A 12,999-nucleotide genomic window follows, 5' to 3' on the forward strand; every position below is an offset into this window, starting at 1 on the left:
CGTGAGCGTGACAGTATCCAATAGTAGGAAGAGTGCAGTCTGGCATTTTTTTAACCAAGATCCAAATGATCAGTGCAACGTCATCTGTAAGGCTAGGGTCACATTGCGTTAGTGCAACCCGTTTAGCGCTAGCGGGTTGCGCTAACGCAATGTTTTTACTGTGGCCGCGTCCCGGGGTCGCGGTAACGTCCCCGCTCTCGCAGATCCCCGATCTGCGAGAGCGGGGAACGGACCGCGGGCGCGTCTCGGACGCTGCAAGTCCCATAACGTTGCAGCACCCTCTCACAATGAAGCTAGTCAGCAACGCTACATTCCTTTCCTCACTGTAAGCCCACCGTTTACCACACCACCTGCAGCAAATGTGGAGGTGTCGTCGCAAGGCCAAAGCAGTCAGGGAATCACCAGGTTCGTGGTAGGAAACACTGTATGTAGGCCAACAGCAAGAATACCATCGCCAACCCTCTCTCAGTCTGCCATGTTCACTGGCACCCCCGCTAGTTCCACCATATGCAGCTCTCCAGTCCAGCTCACCCTACATGAGACTCTCGTTAAGAAAAGGAAGTACTCATCCTTGCATCCGCATACAAAGGGTTTGAACGCCCACATTGCTAGACTAATCTCGTTAGAGATGATGCCCTACCGGTTAGTTGAAAGCGAAGCTTTCAAAGCCCTGATGGACTACGCTGTACCACGCTACGAGCTACCCAGTCGACAATTCTTTTCGAGAAAAGCCATGCCAGCCCTCCACCAGCATGTAAAAGACCGCATTGTCCATGCACTCAGGCAATCTGTGAGTAGAAAGGTGCACCTGACAACAGATGCATGGACCAGTAGGCATGGCCAGGGGCATTACGTCTCCATCACGGCACACTGGGTTAATGTGGTGGATGCAGGGTCCACAGGGGACAGCAATATTGGGAGAGTTCTGCCTAGCCCACGGTCTAGGAAACAGTTGGCTGTAGGCGTTGGCCCCCTCCTCCTCCTCCTCCAGCAGAAGCGAGAGCTCGTCCACAGACCGCAGTCGCACGACCACTCCATCCGCAGCTGCAACTGTTGCACACGAGGTGTCCCATTATGGAACAGCTAGTGGCAAGCATCAGCAGGCTGTATTGGCAATGAAGTGTTTGGGCAACAACAGACACACCGCGGAAGTTCTGTCCGAGTTCTTGCAGAAAGAAACTCAGTTATGGCTGGGCACTGTACATCTTGAGGCAGGCAAGGTAGTCAGTGATAACGGAAGGAATTTTATGTCTGCCATAGCGCTTTCACAACTGAAACACATTCCTTGCCTGGCTCACACCTTAAACCTGGTGGTGCAGTGCTTCCTGAAAAGTTGTCCGGGGTTACCCGACCTGCTACTCAAAGTGCGCAGACTTTGCTTGCATATCCGCCGTTCGCCCGTGCACTCCAGCCATATGCAGAACCATCAGCGATCTTTGAACCTTCCCCAGCATCGCCTAATCATCGACGTTGCAACAAAGTGGAACTCCACACTGCACATGCTTCAGAGACTGTGCGAACAGAGGCATGCTGTTATGTATTTATGGGAGGATACACATACACGGGCAGGCAGTTGGATGGCAGACATGGAGTTGTCAGTTGTGCAGTGGTCGAAGCTACAAGACCTGTGTCAAGTCCTACAGTGTTTTGAGGAATGCACACGGCTGGTTAGTGCAGACAACGCCATAATAAGCATGAGCATCCCCCTAATGCGTCTGCTGATGCAAAATTTGACGCACATAAAAGGAGCAGGCGTCTGCAGCCGAGGACGAGGGAAGCCTTGATGACAGTCAGCCATTGTCTGGTCAGGGAAGTCTACTGGACGAGGTGGCGGGCGAGGAGGAGGATGATGGGGATGAGTATTTTTTGGATGAGGAAGCTTCTCAGGGGGCAAAAGAACCTGCTGGCGTTGCAAGGCCAGGTCCAGGGTTTTTGAGGGAGACAAGTGACGTTGATTTGCCCGAAAGTGCTCCTCAACCCAGCACAAGCAGATTTGACAACTGGAACATTGGCCCACATGGCGGATTATGCCTTGCGTATCCTCAAAAGGGACCCACACATTATAAAAATGATGAACGATGACGATTACTGGTTGGCCTGCCTCCTGGATCCACACTATAAAAGGGAAATTGCAAAATATCATGCCACATGAGAACCTTGAACAAATATTGCCAACCAAACAAGCAACTCTTGTAGACCGTTTGATTCAGGCATTCCCAGCACACAGCGCCGGTGATGGTTCTCACACGAGCTGCAGGGGGCAACAGGGCAGAGGTGTTAGAGGTGCACAAATCAGAAGTGGCGATGGACAGAGGGGTTTTCTGACCAGGTTGTGGAGTGATTTCACAATGACCGCAGACAGGACAGGTACTGCAGCATCAATTCAAAGTGACAGGAGACAACATTTGTCCAGTATGGTTACTAACTATTTTTCCTCCCTTATCAATGTTCTCCCTCAACAGTCATTCCCATTTGATTACTGGGCATCCAAAATAGACACCTGGCCTGAATTGGCCGAATATGCATTGCAGGAGCTTGCTTGCCCAGCAGCTAGTGTGCGTTCAGAAAGAGTCTTCAGTGCTGCTGGTTCAATACTGACCGAAAAAAGGACTCGTCTGGCTGCCCAAAATGTTGATGATCTAACCTTCATTAAAATGAACCACTCATGGATTTCTAATTATTTTGCCCCACCTTTCCCGGCTGACACCTAGCTTTCCTGTAAAAAGGTCTTGCTTTTGGACTGGTCTTACTCACTGCTCCAATCCCTTATTTTGCAGCTGCTGTATGCCCAGCGTACGACATGTTTACACCTCCCTAAATGGGCTGACTCCCCCCACGGGGCCGTGGTCGCCACTTGGCACAAGCACCCGTGAGAGTGCCGTTTGTCTGAAGAGGTGGATGTGCCCACTTTAGGGCGACGGCACTGGCACTGGGTCCCTCATAGTACAATGAAGTGTCTTTGGCGGTGGTGGCGCGCACCCAACGTCAGACACATCGTTGTAACATGAGGGGCCCTGGGCCAGTACCGCCGGCCACGAGAGAGTGTCCCCCCCCAGCTCAAACAGTGCTCTACCAATTGCAAAATTATCTCTCACTGCTCCACCACTGTTTAGTCTATGCAATGAAATCCTTCAATGCCTGGCACTAACAATACCAAATTGTTGACATGTATGCTGCTAGTTAAAATATTCAGGGGCCCTGTACTATATTTACACCAGTAAATACTTTGCGCCAAATAACAATGTCTGAAAGTCAGCAGAGGAGCCCACTCCTGTACCAAACCAAAGTATGCCACCCTTTTTTTTTGTTTGTTTTTTTTGCGAGACATGAACATCCATTTATTATTTTGGAGTACTAACTGTGTCAGACACTACTTCCAATTGTCCTCCGCTGACCACACCAATGCTGCCTGTGCACCCGTGCAACATAATTGAACCTGCATTGAGCCTATTTTTTTATTTTAGGCCTACTAAGTCTGTCTGCGGTCCATCCTTACAATTGTCCTCTGCTGACCACACCAATGCTGCCCGTGTACCCATGTAACCTTTTTTAACCCCTTCATGACCTTGGGATTTTTCATTTTTCCGTGTTCGTTTTTCACTCCTCTCCTTCCCAGAGCCAAACTTTTTTATTTTTCCGTCAATATGGCCATGTGAGGGCTTATTTTTTGCAGGATGAGTTGTACTTTTGAACGACATCATTGGTTTTAGTATGCCGTTTACTAGAAAACGGGAAAAAAAATCCAAGTGCGGTGAAATTGCAAAAAAAAGTGCAATCCCACACTTGTTTTTGTTTGGCTTTTTTGCTAGGTTCACTAAATGCTAAAACTAACCAGCCATTATGATTCTCCAGGTCAGTACGAGTTCATAGACACCTAACATGACTAGGTTATTTTTTACCTAAGTGGTGAAAAAAAATTCCAAACTTTGCTAAAAAAAAAAAATTGTGCCATTTTCCGATACCCGTAGAGTCTCCATTTTTCATGATCTGGGGTCGGTTGAGGGCTTATTTTTTGCGTGCCGAGATGACGTTTTTAATGATAGCTTTTTGGTGTAGATACATTCTTTTGATCGCCCGTTATTGCATTTTAATGCAATGTTGCGGCGACCAAAAAAACGTAATTCTGGCGTTTCAATTTTTTTTTCTCGCTACGCCGTTCAGCGATCAGGTTAATGCTTTTTTTTAGTTGATAGAACGGGCGATTCTGAGCGCGGCGATACCAAATATGCGTAGATTTGATTTTTTTTTTTTATTGATTTATTTAGATTGGGGTGAAAGGGGGATGATTTAACCCCTTCATGACCCAGCCTATTTTGACCTTAAAGTCCTTGCCGTTTTTTGCAATTCTGACCAGTGTCCCTTTTTGAGGTAATAACTCAGGAACGCTTCAACGGATCCTAGCGGTTCTGAGATTGTTTTTTCGTGACATATTGGGCTTCATGATAGTGGTAAATTTAGGTCAATAAATTCTGCGTTTATTTGTGATAAAAACAGAAATTTGGCGAAAATTTTGAAAATTTCGCAATTTTCACATTTTGAATTTTTATTCTGTTAAACCAGAGAGATATGTGACACAAAATAGTTAATAAATAACATTTCCCACATGTTTACTTTACATCAGCACAATTTTGGAAACAAAATTTTCTTTTGTTAGGAAGTTATAAGGGTTAAAATTTGACCAGCGATTTGTCATTTTTACAACGAAATTTACAAAACCATTTTTTTTAGGGACCACCTCACATTTGAAGTCAGTTTGAGGGGTCTATATGGCTGAAAATACCCAAAAGTGACACCATTCTAAAAACTGCACCCCTCAAGGTACTCAAAACCACATTCAAGAAGTTTATTAACCCTTCAGGTGCTTCACAGCAGCAGAAGCAACATGGAAGGAAAAAATGAACATTTAACTTTTTAGTCACAAAAATTATCTTTTAGCAACAATTTTTTTATTTTCCCAATGGTAAAAGGAGAATCTGAACCACGAAAGTTGTTGTGCAATTTGTCCTGAGTACGCCGATACCTCATATGTGGGGGTAAACCACTGTTTGGGCGCACGGCAGGGCTTGGAAGGGAAGGAGCGCCATTTGACTTTTTGAATCAAAAATTGGCTCCACTCTTTAGCGGACACCATGTCACGTTTGGAGAGCCCCCGTGTGCCTAAAAATTGGAGCTCCCCCACAAGTGACCCCATTTTGGAAACTAGACGCCCCAAGGAACTTATCTAGATGCATAGTGAGCACTTTGAACCCCCAGGTGCTTCACAAATTGATCCGTAAAAATGAAAAAGTACTTTTTTTTCACAAAAAAATTCTTTTAGCCTCAATCTTTTCATTTTCACATGGGCAACAGGATAAAATGGATCCTAAAATGTGTTGGGCAATTTCTCCTGAGTACGCCGATACCTCATATGTGGGGGTAAACCACTGTTTGGGCACATGGTAAGGCTCGGAAGGGAAGGAGCGCCATTTGACTTTTTGAATGAAAAATTATTTCCATCGTTAGCGGACACCATGTCGCGTTTGGAGAGCTCCTGTGTGCCTAAACATTGGCGCTCCCCCACAAGTGACCCCATTTTGGAAACTAGACCCCCCAAGGAACTTATTTAGATGCCTAGTGAGCACTTTAAACCCTCAGGTGCTTCACAAATTGATCTGTAAAAATGAAAAAGTACTTTTTTTTCACAAAAAAATTCTTTTCGCCTCAATTTTTTCATTTTTCACATGGGCAGTAGGATAAAATGGATCATAAAATTTGTTGGGCAATTTCTCCCGAGTACGCCGATACCTCATATGTGGGGGTAAACCACTGTTTGGGCACACGGCAGGGCTCGGAAGGGAAGGCGCGCCATTTGACTTTTTGAATGGAAAATTAGCTCCAATTGTTAGCGGACACCATGTCGCGTTTGGAGAGCCCCTGTGTGCCTATGCATTGGAGCTCCCCCACAAGTGACCCCATTTTGGAAACTAGACCCCCCATGGAACTTATCTAGATGCATATTGAGCACTTTAAACCCCCAGGTGCTTCACAGAAGTTTATAACGCAGAGCCATGAAAATAAAAAAAAAAAAAATATTTTCTCAAAAATGATTTTTTAGCCTGGAATTTCCTATTTTGCCAAGGATAATAGGAGAAATTGGACCCCAAATATTGTTGTCCAGTTTGTCCTGAGTACGCTGATACCCCATATGTGGGGGTAAACCACTGTTTGGGCGCACGGCAGGGCTCGGAAGAGATGGCACGCCATTTGGCTTTTTAAATGGAAAATTAGCTCCAATCATTAGCGGACACCATGTCACGTTTGGAGAGCCCCTGTGTGCCTAAACATTGGAGATCCCCCAGAAATGACCCCATTTTGGAAACTAGACCCCCAAAGGAACTAATCTAGATGTGTGGTGAGGACTTTGAACCCCCAAGTGCTTCACAGAAGCTTATAACGCAGAGCCATGAAAATAAAAAAAAATAAATTATTTTCTCAAAAATGATCTTTTAGCCTGCAATTTTTTATTTTACAAAGGGTAACAGGAGAAATTTGACCCCAAAAGTTGTTGTCCAGTTTCTCCTGAGTACGCTGATACCCCATATGTGGGGGTAAACCACTGTTTGGGCACATGCCGAGGCTCGGAAGTGAAGTAGTGACGTTTTGAAATGCAGACTTTGATGGAATGCTCTGCGGGCATCACGTTGCGTTTGCAGAGCCCCTGATGTGCCTAAACAGTAGAAACCCCCCACAAGTGACCCCATTTTGGAAACTAGACCCCGAAAGGAACTTATCTAGATGTGTGGTGAGCACTTTGAACCCCCAAGTGCTTCATAGAAGTTTATAATGCAGAGCCGTGAAAATAATAAATACGTTTTCTTTCCTCAAAAATAATTATTTAGCCCAGAATTTTTTATTTTCCCAAGGGTTACAGGAGAAATTGGACCCCAAAAGTTGTTGTCCAGTTTCTCCCGAGTACGCTGATACCCCATGTGTGGGGGTAAACCACTGTTTGGGCACACGTCGGGGCTCAGAAGGGAAGTAGTGACTTTTGAAATGCAGACTTTGATGGAATGGTCTGCGGGCGTCACATTGCGTTTGCAGAGCCCCTGGTGTGCCTAAACAGTAGAAACCCCCCACAAGTGACCCCATTTTAGAAACTAGACCCCCCAAGGAACTTATCTAGATATGTGGTGAGCACTTTGAACCCCCAAGTGCTTCACAGACGTTTACAACGCAGAGCCGTGAAAATAAAAAATCATTTTTCTTTCATCAAAAATGATGTTTTAGCAAGCATTTCTTTATTTTCACAAGGGTAACAGGAGAAATTGGACCCCAGTAATTGTTGCGCAGTTTGTCCTGAGTATGCTGGTACCCCATATGTGGGGGTAAACCACTGTTTGGGTGCACGTCGGGGCTCGGAAGTGAGGGAGCACCATTTGACTTTTTGAATACAAGATTGGCTGGAATTAATGGTGGCGCCATGTTGCGTTTGGAGACCCCCTGATGTGCCTAAACAGTGGAAACCCCTCAATTCTAACTCCAACACACCCCTAACCCTTATCCCAACTGTAGCCGTAACCCTAATCACAACCCTAACCCCAACACACCCGTAACCCCAACACACCCCTAACCCTAACCACAACCCTAATTCCAACCCAACCCTAGCCCTAAGGCTATGTGCCAACGTTGCGGATTCGTATGAGATTTTTCAGCACCATTTTTGAAAAATCCGCGGGTAAAAGGCACTGCGTTTTACCTGCGGATTTACCGCGGATTGCCAGTGTTTTTTGTCCGGATTTCACCTGCGGATTCCTATTGAGGAACAGGTGTAAAACGCTGCGGAATCCGCACAAAGAATTGACATGCTGCGGAAAATACAACGCAGCGTTCCCGCGCGGTATTTTCCGCACCATGGGCACAGCGGATTTGGCTTTCCATATGTTTACATGGTACTGTAAACCTGATGGAACACTGCTGCGAATCCGCAGCGGCCAATCCGCACCGTGTGCACATAGCCTAATTCTAAAGGTATGTGCACACGCTGCGGAAAACGCTGCGGATCCGCAGCAGTTTCCCATGAGTTTACAGTTCAATGCAAACCTACAGGAAACAAAAATCGCTGTACACATGCTGCGGAAAAACTGCACGGAAACGCAGCGGTTTACATTCCGCAGCATGTCACTTCTTTCTGCGGATTCCGCAGCGGTTTTACAACTGCTCAAATAGAAAATCGCTGTTGTAAAACCGCATTGAAATGCGCAGAAAAAACATGGTAAATCCGCAGCGGTTTAGCACTGCGGATTTATCAAATCCGCAGCGGAAAAATCCGCAGAGGAACAGAATACGTGTGCACATACCGAAACCCTAACCCTACCCCTAACCCTACCCCTAACCCTAACCCTAGTTCTTACCCCAACCTTAGTGGAAAAAAAAATAATATTTTTTTTATTGTCCCTACCTATGGGGGTGACAAAGGGGGGGGGGGGGTCATTTACTGTTTTTTATTTTGATCACTGAGATATAACCTCTCAGTGATCAAAAATCACTCTGGAACGAATCTGCCGGTCGGCAGATTCGGCGGGCGCACTGCACATGCGCCCGCCATTTTGGAAGATGGCGGCGCCCAGGAAAGAAGACGGACGGTCCCCGGGAGGCCAGGTAAGTATAAGCTGTTCGCTGCTATGTAGCTGAAAATCAGGTGTGCTGTGAGCTCCGACCACAGGGTGGCGCTCACAGCTGCCGGCGATCAGTAACCATAGAGGTCTCAAGGACCTCTATGGTTACAATTCTGAAGCATCGCCGACTCCCGATCATGTGACGGGGGTCGGCGATGACGTCATTTCCGGCCGCCCGGCCGGAAGCGGTAGTTAAATGCCGCTGTCTGCGTTTGACAGCGGCATTTAACTAGTTAATAGGCGCAGGCAGATCGCGATTCTGCTCGCGCCTATTACGGGCATATGTCAGCTGTTCAAAACAGCTGACATGTCCCGACTTTGGTGCGGGCTCACCGCCGGAGCCCGCATCAAAGCAGGGGATCTGACCTCGGACGTACTATACCGTCCAAGGTCAGAAAGGGGTTAAACCTGCAGCGAGCCAACTTTGTGGTGTAAGGCCTACTAGCAGTGTCTGTCTGCGCCACTCAATACAGCTGTCCTCCTCTTAAAAAAACTGAGCTGCAATTGTCAGGTTTTCAGCCTGTCGGAATTTTAAAACTGCATTGGGGCCACAAGTTTGGTTGGGGTCTACAAACTGTGTCTGCAGCTCCAAGGTGTTCTCCACTAGTTGCCTTTCCTTAGCTTCAATCTTTAGGCTCTCGTTAAGTAGTTGTTAATATAACACTGCATTAGGCCTACAAGTTGGGTTGGGTTCTAGAAACGGTGTCTGCGGCTCCAAGGTGTTCTCCTGGTTGCATTTCCTGAGCTTCTATCTTGAGGCTCTCGTTAAAGAGGTTTTTAATTGAACAATACCATGACATAGGAAGAAAAAAAGAATGCAGCACTCACCCACGACTTTCATGAAAAAGTGTGTCCTTTTATCAGCGACGATAGCTTTACAGGACATTAAGCGGCATCAGCAGGGAAGTGAAAGGGAGCGGGAGTGGAGAGAGACCCGACGACGGCCGTTTCGCGCTACGGCGCTTCTACAGGTTCGTCGTTTTTTGTGCACATGCTGCGGAAAAAAATGTGCGGAAATGCAGCGATTTACATTCCGCAGCATGTCACTTCTTTCTGCGGATTCCGCAGCGGTTTTACAGCTGCTCCAATAGAAAACCGCAGTTGTAAAACTGCAGTGAAATCCGCAGAAAAACCGCAGTAAATCCGCGATAAATCTGCAGCAAAAACACAGCGTTTTTGCCCTGCAGATTTATTAAATCCGTAGCGAAAAAATCCGCAGTGGACCATTCTACGTGTGCACATAGCCTGAATCTCCGAACACTAACAAATACTCGGAGGTCACCCGAGCAACAAGTACACCCGCTCATCACTAGTAGCAATCACTTGCCAATCCAAGCATTTGCTTTTGAGTTATGACCCTCCCTTGTCTTCTAATACACACTGGATCCTCTACTCTGCGTCTGGCTGAAAGTTAAAGCAAGCCTGGAGTGCTAACTCCATGTGCAGCATACATCACAGAGCCCTTCCCTGCAAGGAAACCATGTCCCTAAGTAGCGTCACTCCCCAACAACACAGTGGAACCCCCCCATGACTCTGATTCGAGTCCCTATCGCCCATTATGTCATCACAATACAGTGCCAACCAGGGTCGGACTGAGACTAAAATTCAGCCCTGGCATTTAAAGTTACACAGGCCCACTTGTCACATGGTGACTGTATAATATCTTTGTAGGCAGGGCCGGTTTTAGGCAAAGTGGGGCCCTAGGTAAAGTTTAAAATGGGGCCCCAAATGCTAACATATTGCACATCACACAAAAGCATTTTGGTTGCGTTTACATGCGCTGAGTTCAGGCCGCTAAATGAGTTTGATCGACAATACTGAAGTTGTTCAACGCTTGTTTCCCGGCCTCTTTCCACCGTCTGAGAAAGAATGATGGGACAGAACCATCACTAATAGATCACTAACAGATTACTATACAATATCATGTTATCAGCAGCACATCTACAGTTTACACCGGCGATGTGCTGCTGAGAACAAGGATTTTTGTTCCGGAAAAAACAATCAATAGTGGCCGGAGCTGGAGCCGCCCCTCCCCCCCCCCAGCGGCGTAAGTGGAGGTAAAACATGACCATGGGATGGAGGGAGGGGTTAGGGTTAACTGGTGGGGTGGGGTTAGAAAGAGCGGGAGCTTAAATAGCGGTGAGGGGGGGTGGGGCCAGGCAGTTCCCGCTTTCTGGGCAGCTTGAGTGCACCTTACCAATGTCCGCTGTCGACAGGATCCTGGAGAACCTGAGGGCTGCGGTGGCTTTGCACCCTCCCGACTGGCTGGACCAACAGGTGGCGGGCTTTATAGGGAGCAGCGGTCAGGCTGCGGCATCTCCCCTGTGGCGCTCGTGCAGGGCCAGGCCCCCAGAACGACTCTCCCCCGATTCAGCTCCCCGGGCCCCCTGTAGGCTTAGGAGCCCCTCTAGGGACCCTCCAGGCCGGGCGCCATCGATTCGCGGTGCCAGTGGGCCCCGGCCTGGGAGTAATCCGGTAGCCAGGAGGGGTCCATCTTCGGCTGCTAGGCCTTCGCCTCGCAGCGTGTTGGGGTGGAGCCTGTGCGAGCCGGGCAGCGTGGAAGGCCTCGTGCGACGGGGGGCCACGGCGGTGATGTCCCTGCCGCGCGGCCTGCCTCAGCTTCACCTAGGAGCGGGCAGAGGGGCAGTTACGGAACGGGTGGCCCCGGAGCCCACGTATTGGGGCCAGGCCCATTTGCTGCGGCAGGACTCTCATCTGCGCCGGGAGTGCAGGACATTATGGCGGTCTCATCAGGGCCTGATGGTAGCTACGCCGGTGCAGCCGTTTGGTGGGCGGCTGGCACCAGATACTTCATCAATTGCTGGAGTGTCGCAGGGATTGCAGCTGGATTCAAGCCAAGAGCCCTTCTGGTCATCCCTCTCAGACGGATCGTTTTCCACGGGACGGAGTCGTCAGGACCCTGGTACTCTGGCTGGGATCACAGCGCCCTCGCAGCCTGGTGAGTGTGCGTCTTTGTCTTTATTATCTGCTCAATTGTTATCCCCTTCAGTGGTTCGGGGGCTGCAAGGGGATGCGGGGTCTGTTTATGGGGCCGTGGTCCCGAGTGCGGGGGATACGGGGGGTGTAGGTGCGGTATTAGCAAATGTTAGGGATTTATTGGTGAGGCTGGAGAGGGGTATGAATGATCAGAGGCACTTGGCGGCCTGGATTGGTGCTGGCGGGGGGGGGGGGGGCATTGGTGCGAGGGAAGTGGCGGTTAGCCCTGTGGCTCCTGTTTCGGTTTCAGTTCAGACGGAGAAAGAAAAAGAATGTCGCATTCACTTGGATGATAAGGCACATGGGGAGGTATATGTCTGTCTTGAGGGCCCGTTGGGGGCGCACCTTAAAAAAAGAGGTGAAGGAAAAAATTGTAAAAGACGAGTATGTGGAGATTTTTTCGTTGCGTCCCCTGGAGAAATTTAACCTGGATAAGGGGAAGAAGGAGGACAGCAAGAAGGAGGAGGAGGAAAAGCGCAGATGGCGTCTAATTCCTCAGACTTTTGTCAATTGGCTGAAAGCTTTTGCTATATTGGCTAGTGTGATTGGTGAAAAGGCGCCGGAGAATTGTTCGGGCCTGTTCTGCTATATGGACTCTATTGGGGAAGCTCATAGGGTGTATGGGGGGGCAGGCGTGGTTGAGGTACGACGAACAATTTCGGCAGCGGAAAGCGATTCGTCCGACATTGCGTTGGGACCAAAAGGACATAGGGCTTTAGCTACGGATGATGGCGCAGTATAAATTTGGTCATTCCTTTCAGGGGGGGGGGCGGATCTTCTGGTCAGGGTAGTCAGTCCAGCAATACAGGGGCATCAGGCCAGTCTAGTCAGTCAGGGGGGCACAAAGCGGGTTTGTGTTGGCAATACAATGATGGACAGTGTAAGTTCGGGGTTAACTGCAAGTTTAAGCACTTGTGCTCCCATTGCAGTGGCTCCTCACACGGGGCCTCAAAATGCTTTAAGAAAGCTAAGTCGAAGTCAGGGGCAGGGAATTCCCATGGGGGTGACGCCGGTGAGTCTGGAAAGGATGGCCCCCTATCTAAGTAGATATCCAAAGAGAGAGGCGGCGGATTTGTTTTTCAGGGGTTTTCAGGTTGGTTTTGTTATCCCGGCCCCGTCGTTTGAGGTGCCTCGGGTCATTAAGAAGTTGCGGTCAGCTTTGGTGCATAGGGAGATTGTTTCGGAAAAGTTGAATAAGGAGGTGGCTTTGGGGAGGATGTCCGGCCCGTTTTTGTCTCCTCCGTTTGAGGATTTGGTAGTCTCTCCCCTAGGTGTGGTGCCCAAGAAGGAGGTGGGCAAGTTTCGTTTGATTCACCACCTGTCTTATCCTCGTGGGTTATCTGTTAAC

At 48.4% G+C, this 12,999-nt stretch overlaps 1 protein-coding gene across 1 annotated transcript in view; it reads right to left on the minus strand.

The window, feature by feature from the left end:
* The window catches only part of RPH3AL (rabphilin 3A like (without C2 domains)), a 682,151-nt gene that overhangs the window by 647,918 nt on the left and 21,234 nt on the right, over positions 1-12,999 (minus strand). The gene's annotated exons all lie outside the window — the stretch shown is intronic.

This window comes from Ranitomeya imitator, chromosome 3, assembly GCF_032444005.1.
Source record: "Ranitomeya imitator isolate aRanImi1 chromosome 3, aRanImi1.pri, whole genome shotgun sequence".
NCBI classification, from domain to species: Eukaryota; Metazoa; Chordata; class Amphibia; order Anura; family Dendrobatidae; genus Ranitomeya; species Ranitomeya imitator.